A 16024-nucleotide genomic window follows, 5' to 3' on the forward strand; every position below is an offset into this window, starting at 1 on the left:
AGGTTTGCTGTGTTTGCATTCTGACATGCTTTTCTGCTCGCCATGGTTGTAAAGAGTGGTTCTTTGAGGTACGGTAGCGATCCTGTCGGCTAACTGGATAACAGCATGACGAGCATAGAGGTGTTCCTATTAAAATGGCTGGTCTGTGTATATAATCACTGCTTGACAGCAAATGTATGACTGACTAGCTAATTGCATGCTATTATGCATGCTATTTTGCAGACTGAGCAAGAGGTTCCTCAAGGGTTCTTCAAGGGTTTATTGGATAATTGAGGGCTCTTTAATAACCAATAGGCTGCCATGACATCGCTTCACATACCAACCTAATCTTGAGCCAAATTTGAGAAAAATGATGTAATATCTTAGCCTCGTAGTAAAGGTTCCATAAATCCATTTACAACAAGAGCCAGCATGTTGATGTGAGATCTAAAGGAAATATCAGCTGGAATGATCCCATTCAGTTGCAAAATCTACTCAGCATATGGCTTGCATGGGTGCAGAAGCTTCCTGACTTGCTCTAATTGGAAATCCCCAGATGTTTTATCCCATCTGAAATGGACAAAGACATATCCACCAGGGAGGCATGATGTCTAATGCCTCTGAGAAAGCATATGGTTCAGTAGCATGGAAGGTGCGTGCCTTCATTCTAGCAAGATTCAGAGTAGCCACCATGAAGCAGATGTTGGTGGCCAATCTGAAACTGAGTGCCACTTCATTCTGGGCACTAGGGATATAACTATATTAAACGTCTGGGAGCACCAGGAACGGGGGTGGGGTGTGTGTGTGTTTGGGGGGGGGGTGATAGCACTGATAGCATGGCCTGGAGTTTCTATTTAACACCTGGTTCAACACTGGCTGTATGGCAGGTTTTGTTGCTCATGTTGGTTTCCACTGGGTTCTATACTTTCTTTCCACTGTCAAAAAAACATGCAGGTAAGCACACTGTCTATGCCAAATAACCCCTAGGTGTGAATGAGTGTGAATATATATATATATATATATATATATATATATATATATATATATATATATATATATATGTATGTGTTCATTGTGCCCTGTAATGGACAGCCATCCCATATGGGGTGAATTCTCCTGTCTTGTCACTGGTGTTGTTGGATGGTCTGTAAACGAAACTTTTAAAACCAGATTGAAATTCAAGCAGCTTTGCCATTGTAAAGAGGTCAATTTTGAGTAAAAAATTGGGCTGATAAGTAGTTAGTGCATACTCAGTCTTATCAGCGTAGCCTAGAGTCCCCTGATGTTTCATTCCGAAGCTCTTTCAATCAAATCAGCATGAAGGCATCATTTGGCTCAAATATTTACTCATTACACAAATTGATATTTAGACTGAAATATTTTACTGGAGATTTTAGTTATTCAAATCTGGTTTTATGGACCACAATGATATTCCAGTCTGAATGTCAGGGTGTCATTAATGGTAGCTGGAATTAAATGGCATTACGGCAGGGTGTAAAATTGAACTTCTGCCCAGTATTTTGAAGTACGAACAAAACACAATAGGTTTCAGACGCTAGCAATTAGTAAGTCATTGGCTTAAAAAGAAAAGAAACAGCAGCCATGGGTTTATCTGGATTCTGGTCCAGGATTTTTTTTTTTTATACTTCAGTTTCTCCTGCAGTGTTCTGTCATGGACCTCATCCCCCATTATACTCGCTTCTTTGCAATATATGAACTCATTAGCCTCTCTCAGTGTAGCCTTTCTTAATCCTTGCTTGTGGTTCAGGCTCACTTAATCAGTGCTCCTGCAATCTGTTCCTAATTTGTTGTGATAGATGCGAAGCATTTCATAGACATGACTTGTAACATGCTCACTGATTCATGTGTAGCAGGTGGAAGATCATCCATAAGGGGGATCTATTACTTAAGTCCATTTTGCATAGATAATTACTAAAAATAAAATAATATGATCAGCATGATCTGTCGAATATACCTTTTTTTAACAGGCAGTGTGATGTAATATTAATGAGCAATCCAACATACTCAATATTCAACTCAAAGTTCTGATAAAGTTTGGCTCAACTAGTTAGTATAGTGCAATATGATACGAATTTTTTAATTGATCCGTTTGAGTAGTGCAAATAGTGCAAACATGCTAATGAAAACAATTTGAATTTTATTATATAAAAAATCTTGGACACCACTGAAGATCACATGTTAATTATAATTAATTTTTAATAATTAATATAATTAATTTTTAATAATTAATATAATAAAATTTCCCCCTGTTAAAACCTTCAAATTGCTGTTTGTATTCTAAATAATGCTGTTTGCCTCAGTCCTGTCCAAAAACAACAGAAAAAATAAAGGAAAAAAAAAAAAACAGGTCCTCTGTAAGCATGATATTTTGCGTTGTTGACAGTGTGTCCTTATTAACTGTGTACCAAATATTCAATTATTTATTTACTGGTATGATTGTGGAGTGTCTCCACAGCCCTAATGCACAAATGTACCTCTACCAATGTTGAATTCCATAGACATGTTTGTCTTTCATTAAACATGTGTGTTACATTCAAATTTGCTTCATATTTTCCATATGTCCTAAACAATACTACACTTCTTGTGTTGTAAAAAAAAAAAAAAATCATATAGACCACAGATTTGGATAAAATAACTAAGTGAATGAAAATGAAATGCTCTAGAAAGGAGAAGATTGCAGGGTAAATCACAGACACAACTCTATATTGATGTCTACATTTAATAAAAGCCTACTTTTTTACAGTCAATTGTAAACATGACATTCTCATTACACCCTTATGGATGATGGGAAGTAATTACTATCATTTTCAATCTAGAGTAAATATAAAATAATACTGCATAACACAGGGGCTTGAAGTGGCACTGCTGGGGTCATGTCCCCATACGCAGGCTTACTCCAGGCTATATCTTTGCTCTAAAGGCCATATAAATTATACACACCAACTAAAAGGACACATATAGTCTGACGAGGAAAAGGGCAGGGGTTCAAGCAGCCTCGGGGCCTATCTGTGCCTGTGCAATGCAATACATAAAATGTTCAGTAGTTAAAAGTTCTGAATCTGTTTCTTCTCAGACTTGATAGATCTATGAGAATGAGCAAATAGCACCAATCACCCTTGAGACACCATTACCCACTCTCACTTCAGGTTATAAGGGCAGAGCTGTCTCCTGACATGCCACGTGGTTTGTTGCCCAAACTCGTGTGGTGCTTTATCCATATGGTGCATACTGTCTGCAAGAATTGCAGAAAAATATCTTGAGGAAATACAGCTGAGATTGATCACCCTTTAAGATTTCGAGCATGTCTGAAATTCATACAAATGTCCGACAGATCAATCAGAGAGTGTTTGGGCAGTCTCAGTCTGCTCCTGAAAATCACTGACCAACAAGGTTTTCTTTTTAAACGTGTGGGCCGATCTTCAAAGAGTTTTGCAAAATCTATGATTGCTCAAACTACCTAATAATATTATTAGTCCTGTTCCCAGTGAATATGATTCCTCTGTAGGGGGTTCTGTCTTTAACAGAGACTTGGGTAGACTTAATCCTGTAACATCTTATGGAAGTCACTATTTGTATAGCACAGAAGAGGGCATCTGCCCTGTTTAAGGAGTTACTTATATTAAATATATTATGAGAGTACATGACTTATTCTCCATAATGAGTTTGGCAATCCTTTGGAGAATTCTTCCAAAGAATGTTTGGACAGAGGACTAATACAATCTGGCTTCTTTTCCCAGCTCATATGCCAAGACGACATGGAGCTTTCTGCTGCTATGTCACAGCAAGAGTCCTCTTATGATGGGTGACTTCTCTGATGTTGATGTCAAAAAGTTTTTGACAAAACTTCTATAGTGTCCTTGTAATATATTATCATTATATTAGCAGTAGTGGAAGTAATAATAGAGTGGTAGCATTTTCATACATATTCATTTAGACATGTATTTAGTTATGTTGTGTTTCAGTGGTGTGAAAAAGTATTTGCCCCTCATTGATTTGCATATTTGTCACAGTTAAATGATTAAGATCGTCAAACTAATTTTAATATTACAAAAAGATAACTTGAGTGTGAATGAAAATGATTGTTTCATTTACTAGGGGGAAAAAGCTTTCCAAACCTGCCTGGGCCTATGTGGAAAAAGTAATTGCCCCCTAAAACTGAATCAAGTGTGGCAAGTAAACCTCAGGATTTTTTTTTTCTTTCTTTCTTTTCAGAAACATTTTTGTACTGCACAAAGTATAAGGCCTTTAAATCTAGGAATGTCTTCCATATATGTGCAAAGCAAGTTTTAACAGAGCACACAAAATAAAATAAAAGGAAACAAAATAACATAGATGTCTAATCAAAGGGCAATGTCTGTCCTGTTATTATATTTCATATCACAATGCCGAAAACATCTCTAATCCAATCTAATACCATCATCCTTCTTTTCCACCACACCCTGAATCTGACCCTACAGATAATCAAAAAGTTTACCAGAAGTTTTTAATGCAACGGTCAAATTATAGACTGAAAGACTCCTATGATGGCAATATCTAGAAACTTCAACAGCCATCTTCTGACAAGCAATGACAAAAAGCTCCATTTAGTAGATCATGTTTTTCTATACCAGCTAAACAAATATGTTTGTTATTTCTTGATAAATCTATATTGGAGCTGTCATTAACCAGAGGAACACTGAGAGAAGAACAAATCTTTTTAGCCAGTAGCAAAGATAATAGATGAAAATGATCTTTTGCAGTAAAAAAAAAAAAAAACCTGATAACCTGGTGGTTGAGCTGTCTTGAAGATAAATAAGTTCTGTCAAATGACTTCAAGCTATTAAATCTCAATGCTAAATCTAAACTCTGCAAACTTTCTATTTATAATAGATTACAAAAAGGCTGCAAATGGATTTTGAGTCTAGTTCCTGTCAAAGATTTGTCCATTTGTCATCTCAGGAAAATTTTCCTTGGCACTGTAGCCTTTGTGACTAAGATATATAAATAAAATTTTTGTTGAATTAAATATATAATGCAGAGACAACATCTTTCAGTAAATTCATAATCTTTTAAATGATTTGTATGCCTAATGCATTAGTGGTACTCCACATACACAAAGAAAAAGGAAGTGTTACACAAAAACTAAGTGGCTAGGCATGAACTAAGACCAGTTTCTACAATGATCAGAAAGTGTTGTTATAATGCTATAAAAGAAAGGATGTGTGTTATTCTCCCGGATGAAGGTCAGCATTATTAGGAAAAACTGATGATTTTTAGACTGTCTATAAGAAATATTTCAGTAGAGTTGAATGTTTTAAGTCACAATATCTGTCATAATCAATGATTTCCAAGACAACAGGACACCAAGACCAGAGTGTCAGGGTTCAACCAAAAACTACTACTCTGAGAGTAGTGTTATTGGAAGTTTGCTAAACCCCCCAAAGGGTTTCTGGCTTTTCAGAATTGATATTTTAAGTCTTTTTGACCCACACAAATATAGATGTTGGAAAGTGAGTTTTATTCCAGTAGCCTTTAGGCAGAGAGAGAGAGAGAGAGAGAGAGAGAGGAAGCATAAAAAGTATAACAATTTCATATCTGGAAGGATATTCATTTTATAACAGAAATAGGTAAATGAAATGAGAAAGTAATTTCTTAAACTTTCCAATGACAGGACTCATTATCCTTAATATTTTAAGTATTGGACCACAGGGATATTAAAAGAAATGACAGGCCTCTTACCTTAATTATTTACTGGAGGTAATAATAATATTCTCCAATTTATATGTGTATTTATAGCTCAGACCTGACTAAAATAAAAGGTTTAAAAATATTAAGTGTATAAAGCTAAATATAGTGGTATAGGTAATTGATGGCTCAGTGGTAGGTTTCTCACCTACCATGCAGAAGGCCTGGGTTTGATTCCCAGCCACCGGATGCAGTGCTGGTCCCAAGCCCAGATAAAATGGGAGGGTTGTGGTTGGTGACCCCTCACACATATAGGGAACGGTCATAAGATCATGACTGTAGGATATTTTGAGCAATCAGAAATATAGGGGACTTAGGACAGGCCTTCAAGACATTGGAAGCTAAGCAGAACATGTATCTTTACTATTGTTGTCAGGTTGTTAAAAGTCCAAATCACAATGTAACCACCCATAAGAAGTGCAATTTAGTGTGATTGAAAACCTTTTTGGCACCAAGAGTCATGATAGCCATTAAAAAATTAGTGGGAAGCTTCACTGACATGCAAAAAGATAAGGTATCGTTTCATTATGTGATAATGAAGGTATCGGTCATTATGTGATAATCAATAGAAAGGAATAGTTTTTCTCTTCAAATAGCACAGACTCTATACCTACATTGCCATATGTGTTAAATGTACTAATTGAAAGAGCTGAATTCATCTTTTCTGATAAAAGTGGGTCAAGTTCAAGTCCAAAATTTAAATAAAATTCCAGAGGGATTCTATGTAACAATGATGATTTGCATTTATTCATACAGATCCAAGCGTGGTGTAGCTCAGCCAAGGTTAAAGGGGCATCTAATGCAAGTCAGCATCTTCCTGAAGATGAGAACGCTTTAGAAGAGTCAGAATTTAAACATATATTCACTAGTCACTTTATTATCATTTGTCAATTTGTGATCTTGTTGACTTTCTCACATATCACTTTGACCATGGCTTGGTTTTTGGGGTCAGATGGACTACTCTGAGAAATTCAGAAAATGCTAATCTGGAATTTCCACACACAATAATCTCAACAGTTTATACTTAATAGTACAGAAAACAAAACCATCCAATAAGCAGCAGATCTGTGAGTGGAAACACTTTGTTGGTGAGAGAGGAGACTAGCCAGACTGTTTTAAGCTAGACTCAAATAACAACTCTTTACAAGCGTGGTGAGCAGAAAAGCATCTCAGAATGCATGACCTTCTGTAAGACCTTGAAGCAGATGTTAGAACAGCTGAGGATGATATTGGGTTTGACTTCAACAAAAAATCTGGTATTTTTCCATCTTCAACTGTCCAGTTCTGATGTGGCAGAGCATAAATGACCAATAGAAGACTGAGCTGAAGTAACATGCGCTAAATGCTCACTGGATTTTAGTTTTATAGCAAGTAAGTGAATTGGGAATATACTGCACAAATAAAACATTCTTAGAGCTTGGAGGTAAAGACACTGTAATCTGTAGCAACTGTAAGAACCACTATTGATTTCTAATGCCCTTCTTCTTGCCACTCTGGCAGATGTGGGTTATTAAATCCTGGGCTCACCCACCAACTTGTCTCTATCTCTTTAACAATCTTAACTTATCGGCCAGCAGTGAAAGCACGTTGAGTTTTCTTTGGTCATTTTAGTCTCGACCCAATGGGGAAAATGAACTATTTTCTTTTTAACCCTTTCCATCTGTACTTTTTGGACATTTTCAGTCAGTATAAAGAAATGAATTATTTTAACACTGCATGTCTGATATAAAACAACAACAGTCATGACACTGTTGGCTTTCAGAGAGTAAAGCATTGTGTCTCTGTGTTTAGCTGCTGCTGAGCAGAGCAATGAGAAAGGGGCAATTTGAAGCCCCTGCTGGGCAAATAATTCACACCTCTCTACATAGATAAAATGGACAGCATAACTCAAGGTTGTTGTTTTTTCTTATAATAATACATTATACAACCAATAACAATCAGAATTTTATAAATGTTAACTTCTATGTATTACTGACATCCTGTTGTCACCTAATTCCAGTAGTTTCCTGGTTTTAAAAATCATATATTTACATCTACATTTACATTTCTGGCATTTGGCAGACGTTCTTATCCAGAGCGACGTACAAAAGTGCTTTAAAGTCTCTATCAGTGAATACATCAACACTGGTTCAATAGGTCACAGACTTAGGAATACCATTAGCCTAAAAACTGGGTTGGGTTTTATTTCCACCAGTGTATATAATCCATCAGCATTATATAAAGAAATTCAATGCTGAACTCGTGTGCCGACAAAACAGGCGGAAATTCCATTATTTTTGGATAAAAAGCTTTTCTTGGTGTGGGGTTAATGATATCTATGTTTATTTCTTTGATTTTGTTAGAAACTTGAACCTAGACATTTACAAATTGATTTCAGCGTCTCATATTCTAATAACTCAATAATGTTGATAAGTATAGTGTGGCAATGTGAACAGTCGATCATATCGATTCGTTCACTTTAAATCTGAGTTTGTTTAAAGAACCCCCTAGTCACATGCCCAATAGACCCAATCTATGCCTGTGCTCAGAGGATTTGGACTCCATTAGTGACTTCGACATTTAAAAATAAGAGGTCTAGAGGAAGGTGACTTCTTCTTGCCAATACAGTGACCTCACATAATCTCCACAGGGGCCTGGTATGGGACAGAGAAGTGAAGCCTCTCCTGCACAAATAAAATGACATTATTCCCTTCAGAGCTTCCTACAGCCCTAAAATTATGTTATTCGGGTACATTCTGCCCTCCGTTACAGCCATCTTTAGCTCAATTTAATCCATCATTTTCTAAAAGTTCCCCAACTCGATTTTTCTAAATTGCTCAGTAGTTTTATTTTATTTTTTTCAGTTATTTCTGCAGATAACAGATATCTTTCTCATTCGGTTAAACACTGATTGAATTGTTTTACTGAATATGGCCATTAATGAAAGATCTGTTTTTTGTTTTTGTTTTTTTCCACTTGAAAATGTACCTTTCTTGATTTTGGTTTGTTGATCTGACATAATTAAATCTTTGAATAATTCAGTATGGGGTGAAGAGGCTAAAATGCATAACAAGTTTAATAGACATAAGTGCTGATAGAAAGTCAAGCATGGACTCGCTATGCAGCCGTCTTGTCGTGTCACTTCCCATTTACAAAAAAAAAAAAAATCATGTAGGTAATTATCTCCTCTCGTCTTTTTTTCTGCCAGCACAAAAAATAAGCATTTAATTCAGCTGGAATTTAAAATATCAGCACCATCTAAAAATGCCCTGCCTTTATTTTAAGAACATACTAAACTAAAACTGAAAGAGAGATTTTGCTCATGGTTTAGACTTCAGATTACATCCTGCAGTGACTGGATAAGGTCACCTTTTATCAAGTGCTGCGTTTTGACTGCTTATCAGAAATGTTCCCTATACACAGAGTGGTGCCGGGGCCTAGCCACTGAAAGGCACAGGACAAAAGGAAGAGGACAGAGGGGACAGAACCTTCATGCTAGGCTTACTGCTGTGTACACATATTGATTTGATTAGGCTGCAACTGTATGTTTTATTGGCCATTAGACAGGGATGGATGGCGCCGGTCAGAAGAGAAGATTGCCTTTTGTCTTTTGCTTTGGTAGTGTTTTATTACGCCCGTTTATCTATTGCTTAATTTGGTTCTATGTGTCTGTTTCAGTGAGATGGAGAACCACTCTGTGTGTGTGTGTGTGTGTGAGAGAGAGAGAGAGAGAGAGAGAGAGAGAGAGAGAGTTAAGGGAAAGAAAGAATTTCTAAGGGAGTCTTTCTCCTTGTGTGTGACTGAGGGGAAAAGCATTAGAGAGAGAAGGGAGTACATGTATTTAAGACATGAGAGAGGAACCTGTGCTCTTCCTTCTTTCTTTTTCAGTCCTCTGAGGGAGCACAGTTTTTTTTCCATTGTTTAGCCCTGTGTGTGTGTGTGTGTGTGTGAGAGAGAGAGAGAGAGAGAGAGAGAGAGATTAAGAGTTTGGAACATGAGAGAATCTTTTTTTGTTGCTCTTTCTGAGAGCATGCTTTGAGAGAGAGAGAGAGAGAGAGAGAACAAGAGAGCACATGTATATAGACCATGAAAACTTATGTTCCTAGCTTTTTCTTTCCCCCTTTTTTTTTGAGTGTACATTATTTTTTTCTGTGTTTGTGTGTTTATTTATCATATTGTGTGGACTATGGAACATAAGAACACTCATGCTGTAGGAACCAAAATCCTTGTGGGGTCAGAAATTATGATCCCCAAAACGTTTTTGCTATTTTTGCTCAGGAGTCTCATGAAATGACACTATGTGTGGTTTACATTTTTTTAACGGACCCCACCATGCACCTACACCTGATGTGTTGTTCGATGTGTTCAGCTGTGTGTCACATGTACTACACTAGCTCCTCTGTAGTCTGGAACTGGTATAACACCATGTCTGGAAGAGCACACAGTTCCTTAGCATGGTAGATGTGGACGGGGAGGGTGTGTGGGGCTTGAGAATGCTGTGAATGTGGTAGAGTGATGTGAGAGGAGAGTGGGCGGAGCTTGATAATGGTGAGAAACTGGATGTGAGAAGAGTGGGTGGGGGTTGAGAAGGTGGATGTAAGAGGAGACTGGGCGGAGCTTGATAGTTTTGAGAAGGTGTATGTGAGAGGAGAGTGGGCTGAGCTTGAGAGTGGTGAGAAGGTAGATGTGAGAGGAGAAAAAAGGAGGATAATAAGACCTACAGCATGCAAAACCAAGTCAACACTCTCTCTTCAAGCTTCATAACCCATTGCTTCTCCCACTCTAACCTTGGGGGCCAGCTGGCCAGATATTACCCTCCCCCCTCCCTCTCCATTCTCACCTTAAAGCCATCCTGCAGCTCACACTTCCCTCTTCCTAAACCATCCACATTCATGTCCTAGAGTCCTGGCTGGGGTTTGAACCAGCTCTTAACCCAGAGACATGAGCAGCAAGAACTCATACTAGCTGACGGTTTGTTTTATTGGTCACTAAACTTATTGAGTGAGTGTAATATGACTTGTGACCTAAACACTTTTGATGTTCACAAATCATAACACTGTGGCTCCGTCCTAAACAGCAAGCTATCCTTAAACCACATCTGTCTCTCTGTGTTTTTCTTTCTTTCTTTCTTTCTTTCTTTCTTTCTTTCTTTCTTTCTTTCTTTCTTTCTTTCTTTCTGTGTGTATGTGTGTGTGTGTGTGTGTGTGAGAGAGAGAGAGAGAGATTGATTATTGAAGCAAAAGCAGCTATGTTTAGGACCACTTTCTTTTAGGATCTTCTTTTTTTTGCATATACAAGAGAGATGAGTTTTCTTTTTCCTTGTTTATGTGTGTCAGAGCGAAGAGGGAAAGAGAGCGCAAATCTAAAGAAGCAAACTTTTTTATCTGCTTCCTCACCTTTCCTTTCTGTCTTTTCATGTGTCCTTATATTTGCATAGTCATGCAGTAATTAACCAGGAGTGAATTGACTTGGACAGTCAGTGGTGTACACTCCTGGCACTTGATGCTAATTCCTTTAATTGAAACTTTGCACTTTAACGATGACTGAGTGTTCACGCCACCTTGAGGCAATTAGAGGGAGCATCAGCAGCCAAATTCGGCCTATTAGAAATTTTCTAATGGACAGCAAGGTTGTTTACAGCTGCCTTAAATTAAAACATGAGGAAATTCACCAACCTCAGGAGGTATTAGATCTTTACATATAGTTACATGAAAAGAGAAGCTCTATAAAGTTTAAGCTACAGTGAGTAACAATTACAGATACGTTTTAAGCTTATTGCGGTTTCAGTGCAAGAAAAATATTTATGCATGTTTCTCTGCATTACAAAATGACTTTAAAGCATTTTTTTCTTTCATATTATTAATTCATCAGGAGATTTATATAGTTTTTTTATGTGATTATTGTTATACGTGGCTTCTTTAAAGGATTTTTTTATTTTTTAGTAATTTTTCTTACATTTATTTACATATCATTTACTCACATTTTTTTTCCCAGATTTTATTTTTTTTAGATGCCATGCATGTTTTTATTTCCGTGTGATTTTCTTGTCATTATTTTTTTTTACATGTTAGATTTTATTCATTTTTGAATGCCAAGTTATTTTTTCATGTTCAGATTTTTTTTTTTCACTTTATTTATTTATTTATTATTATGATTTTTATTCCTGCATGTGATTTTCTCACATTATTATTTTTTGCACATTAGTTTATCACAGGTAACTTTGTCTTGACTTGTAATTAATTTATTTATTCTTGCATAGTATTATGTGTGATTCATTTTTAGTTTTCACATCATGTGTGTACTTGAATTCACCTGCAATGTCATGTTTTCTGTAAAAACCTGTAAAAAAAAAAAAAAAAAAAAAAGATTTACAGGATTCAGTGTCATTACCACCGCTGCTCTCTCTCTCTCTCTCTCTCTCTCTCTCTCTCTCTCTCTCTCGCTCTCTCTCTTTTTTTTAATAGGAATAGGTGACTTTACCATAAAAAGATTTCAGCAGACTGGGAGAACAAATGAAAGCCCATTTGCCCTTGCAAGACCTTTAACTCCATGGAGCACCTGAGGGACAGCCTGGATCCTAATAACAAGAACAGACGTGACCTTCTAACAGGAACTTCCTCAGATTCTCTGCAGGAATGTAAAAACATCACAGAACTTCTCATTAGTACTGTATGATAGTGGTGTTGTCTTGTTCTGGGTTCATTTTCATTTGTTTATTCTCATTATTTCTAAGTGAAGCTTAACATCTTTTTGCCTGTCAATTCTCCAGAGATTACAATGAGCTAAATTCCACAGCCTTCGCCTGCATAACAGTCAAATAATAAACTTGCAGCAGGGTAATCATAAATGTACAGTATATGAACAATTAACAGTTGCACTGGGAGGCTTTTGTTTATTCAAGAGGTCAATGATACATTAATCCACTGTAGACAACTTGTGGAAAGTGGCCAAAATGTCATGCATTTTGCTTAATAAACTGTATAAAATAACACCTTGGCAAGTGAAGATATCATGAATATTTCTTATTATCAGATATATAACAAATTTAACACCATTAAGCCTTGACAAAATTATTTTCTAAATACAAGCTTACCACTGTCTAGTTCTGACGTTTTTAAGTGATATCCACAGTAATCCCATGTATATTCAGGCTGTCTGTATGGAGACATCCACAGCAGCAGCAAGCATTTTCCAAATGATGAGACTCCATAGAAAAAGTAGGGCATCAGGATGGCTCAGGCAGGTCCAGAGAGCAGAAAGGGTAAGTATCATTGTTATGATAAGAGAGAGAGAGAGAGAGAGAGAGACTCAGATTAGATATGCTTATTACCAAGTAATAGAGTTAAGGACAGTGTACACTTTGTGCAAATTACAAGCAGGGACTCTAGCAAGAGTTGATATGACAGCATAAATACAAGGAAAAGCCAGAAGGTGAAACAGACACGAGGGCTTTCTGGGACATAAAGCTACCAGCAACTTCATCAATAAACCTGGGGCAACTGCATCCCAGTTCACCAAAACACTCTACGGCTGTGAACACTCCAGATCTGCTCCTTTACCTGAGGAAAAACTATTCACAAAAGGCTTGACTAAACAAATATGTTTCCAGCCTGGACTTAGACACTGAGTCTATATCTACAAACTAATTGCAAGGCTGTTTCACAACTGCAGGGATTTGTAAGAGAAAGCCCCTGTTGTAGACTTCACTATTCTAGGTACCAACAAAAAGCCTGCAGCTCTTAATAGAATTATGTGTGGCGGATCATAAAAGACAGAGGTCCTTCAATGTGAGGCCATTCAGTACTTTATAGGTCAAAAGTAAAAAAATTTTATCAATGCAAATTTGACTGGGAGAGAAAACGTGTTTCACTGAGGAGGATAAACCTTTTAGACATAAAGGATGGGTGCTTACTTGGGCAATTCCTTATGCTGGAATTGGAGAATTGCTAACTCCACCTAATTTCCCATCCAGAAACTACGCAGCACTCTCACTAACCCTCTGGAGTCTGGATGCGCATCTGTAATGGTGCAATCTTCTCCTTCAACTTGTATACACTTATCACACGTATGCTATCATTAACACTAGAGGAAGGATGACTAAACATCCTTGTAGGTCATCATAGCAGAATGGAGAAGAACGCTACACACTGTGTAGAGATGAGAGCAGAGAAAAATGAAAACTGTTTAAATGGTAAAATAAAAGGACATTAATTTATCAAAATATATATTGGACAGAATTGATCAGAATTCTGCTTCGAATTCTTTCAAATTTTTTGTAGAGGTAAACTGTTTCTGTGGAATTTGAGTGGATTTTCTCATCTCTGTTCGGAATGAATCCAATTCTAAAATGCTCAAACTGAAATATATTTTTAAATCAGGAAAGCCTGTCAATCTGAGAACCATACGCGCTATAAAATGTCAAAAATCTGTAGGTTTTTCTCCGGCCTCTACACATATAATCCTGTTATAAACATGGCATTCCTTTGTGTCCTTTACTTTGCTAATGCAGCTGTCCTTAGAGATTGTGTGGCTCTGCAGAAGATTTCTTTCATTTGTCTCTTCTCTGTGGGTTTTTTTCACTGTTAGGAAGTATGCAAATGGCTTTTATTCAGCTGATAAAATAGACATGAGAAAAGGAGCCTTTTCTTAAAAGCACAATTTTTGCAGGCGGCCAATACTAATTTGGTGAGTCAAAACTGATTTTCTGTATTGTCATGATGAATATGTGAGGCACAGCACATTTTTCGGACCTTTTAAAGCTTGTTTTCTCTTTTATTTTTATCGCTGCTGCAGTGAGGGGCAACAAGTAAAATAGACAATTTAGAGTCTAGCAAGGTAAATCAAAAGCAAAATATCTGACAGCAGCAAATATTCTATGTTCTTCCCACTCTTCATTGCCATTTTCTTATGCCAGCTTTTCTTTCTCTTTGTCTCTTTCTTTCTCTCTCTCTCTCTCTCTCTCTCTCTTTCATCAAGGGAACAGGCCACATCGACATGGGGCTCTCAGCATTCACTCTATTTCTCAATTTATCTCCCTAAGGCACAGAAAGGTAAGATGGAAACTGGCCAGCTTCAACACAACAGCCATTTTGCTATCTCCTTCTGAATGTATGTGAAAGTGTTTGTGTGTTGATATTGGAAAAGAACTCTTTTTCTTTTTGGGAATTTATTCAGGTGGAACGCATGTAAGAAGTTGAGGCAAGGAAAAGAGTTTGTAAGGCAAGCGGCCTGGAAAATGCATTTAGCCTGGAGTAGTGGGGCTTCATGTTCGGAACGCCATTCCGTTGCTTGTTTGGAAAGCTCTGTGGAAAGTGGGGAAATTAGAGTGAGTAAAGAATTCCCAGAGTGCCTGTGAGGTTTTTTTTTTTTTTTGTCTGCCAGTCATGTGATTTGTTTCCTTCAGACCTATACTCTGGTCCTTTTTTTTTTCTCTGTTTCCTACACGGGTAGCACATATGGTAGAGCACTTTTAACAAAAGATATTGTCACAAAGCAGCTTTACAGAAATCTGGATATATATTTAAATCCCTAATGAGCAAGACAGAAGAGACTGTGACAAGAGGGAAGACACCATCAAAGAAAAAGGGGAACCCTCTCCTCTCCATAAAATAAAGTATTGAAAGGTTGTTCAGTGACAGCATATTGTCAATAAGAGTCAGCACAGGACAGTGTTTATTATTAGAGCAGCAGTCCAACCCACCACAATCATTTACACAGAATTTTTAAGTCATGCACATTAATCCTGTAAGTAAGAAGAGTTCATGAGCATATTCAGCAGAATCTGTAATGAAGGGATTTCTCTGTTGTAGCCGTGGCTGAGTCACAGATCCAGATGTTTCTTGCTAACTCAGCATATTCCAACCCCTTCTTTTTATTGTTACTCCTGGATGGATGGGAAAATCCAGCTCAAATGTCTGTCAGTTTGCCATATAAATCCCATGATTCTTTGCTCTGGCTGCAGACCACGTAGCTATGATGAGGAATAAGGACTAGCCCCCCCATTCCATGTTTCCTTCTCTCCCTCCCTTTCCCTCACAGCGTAGTTTCCAGATTCTCAGCTCCTGTATTTAATACAAAGGAGGACATGTTGCATCTTACGTAGTAAATATGTGATTGTTGACTTAGCATTGACTTCGTGGAACCAAGCTGTCATGCTAACCACACTGTCTGGTTTAGCTGAGTGAGCTGCAGCATTGTGATCTTCTCTGTTACCATGCACTGGCCTGTCTTAGTTACACAAACCTACCCAATTTATGAGCAGACTGATCTCAGTTTTTGCATTTTGCATATTTTTTCAGTAGTTATTGCATGGGGTGTCTGC

The sequence above is a fragment of the Hemibagrus wyckioides genome, linkage group LG12 (genome assembly GCF_019097595.1).
Source record: "Hemibagrus wyckioides isolate EC202008001 linkage group LG12, SWU_Hwy_1.0, whole genome shotgun sequence".
Taxonomy (NCBI): Eukaryota; Metazoa; Chordata; class Actinopteri; order Siluriformes; family Bagridae; genus Hemibagrus; species Hemibagrus wyckioides.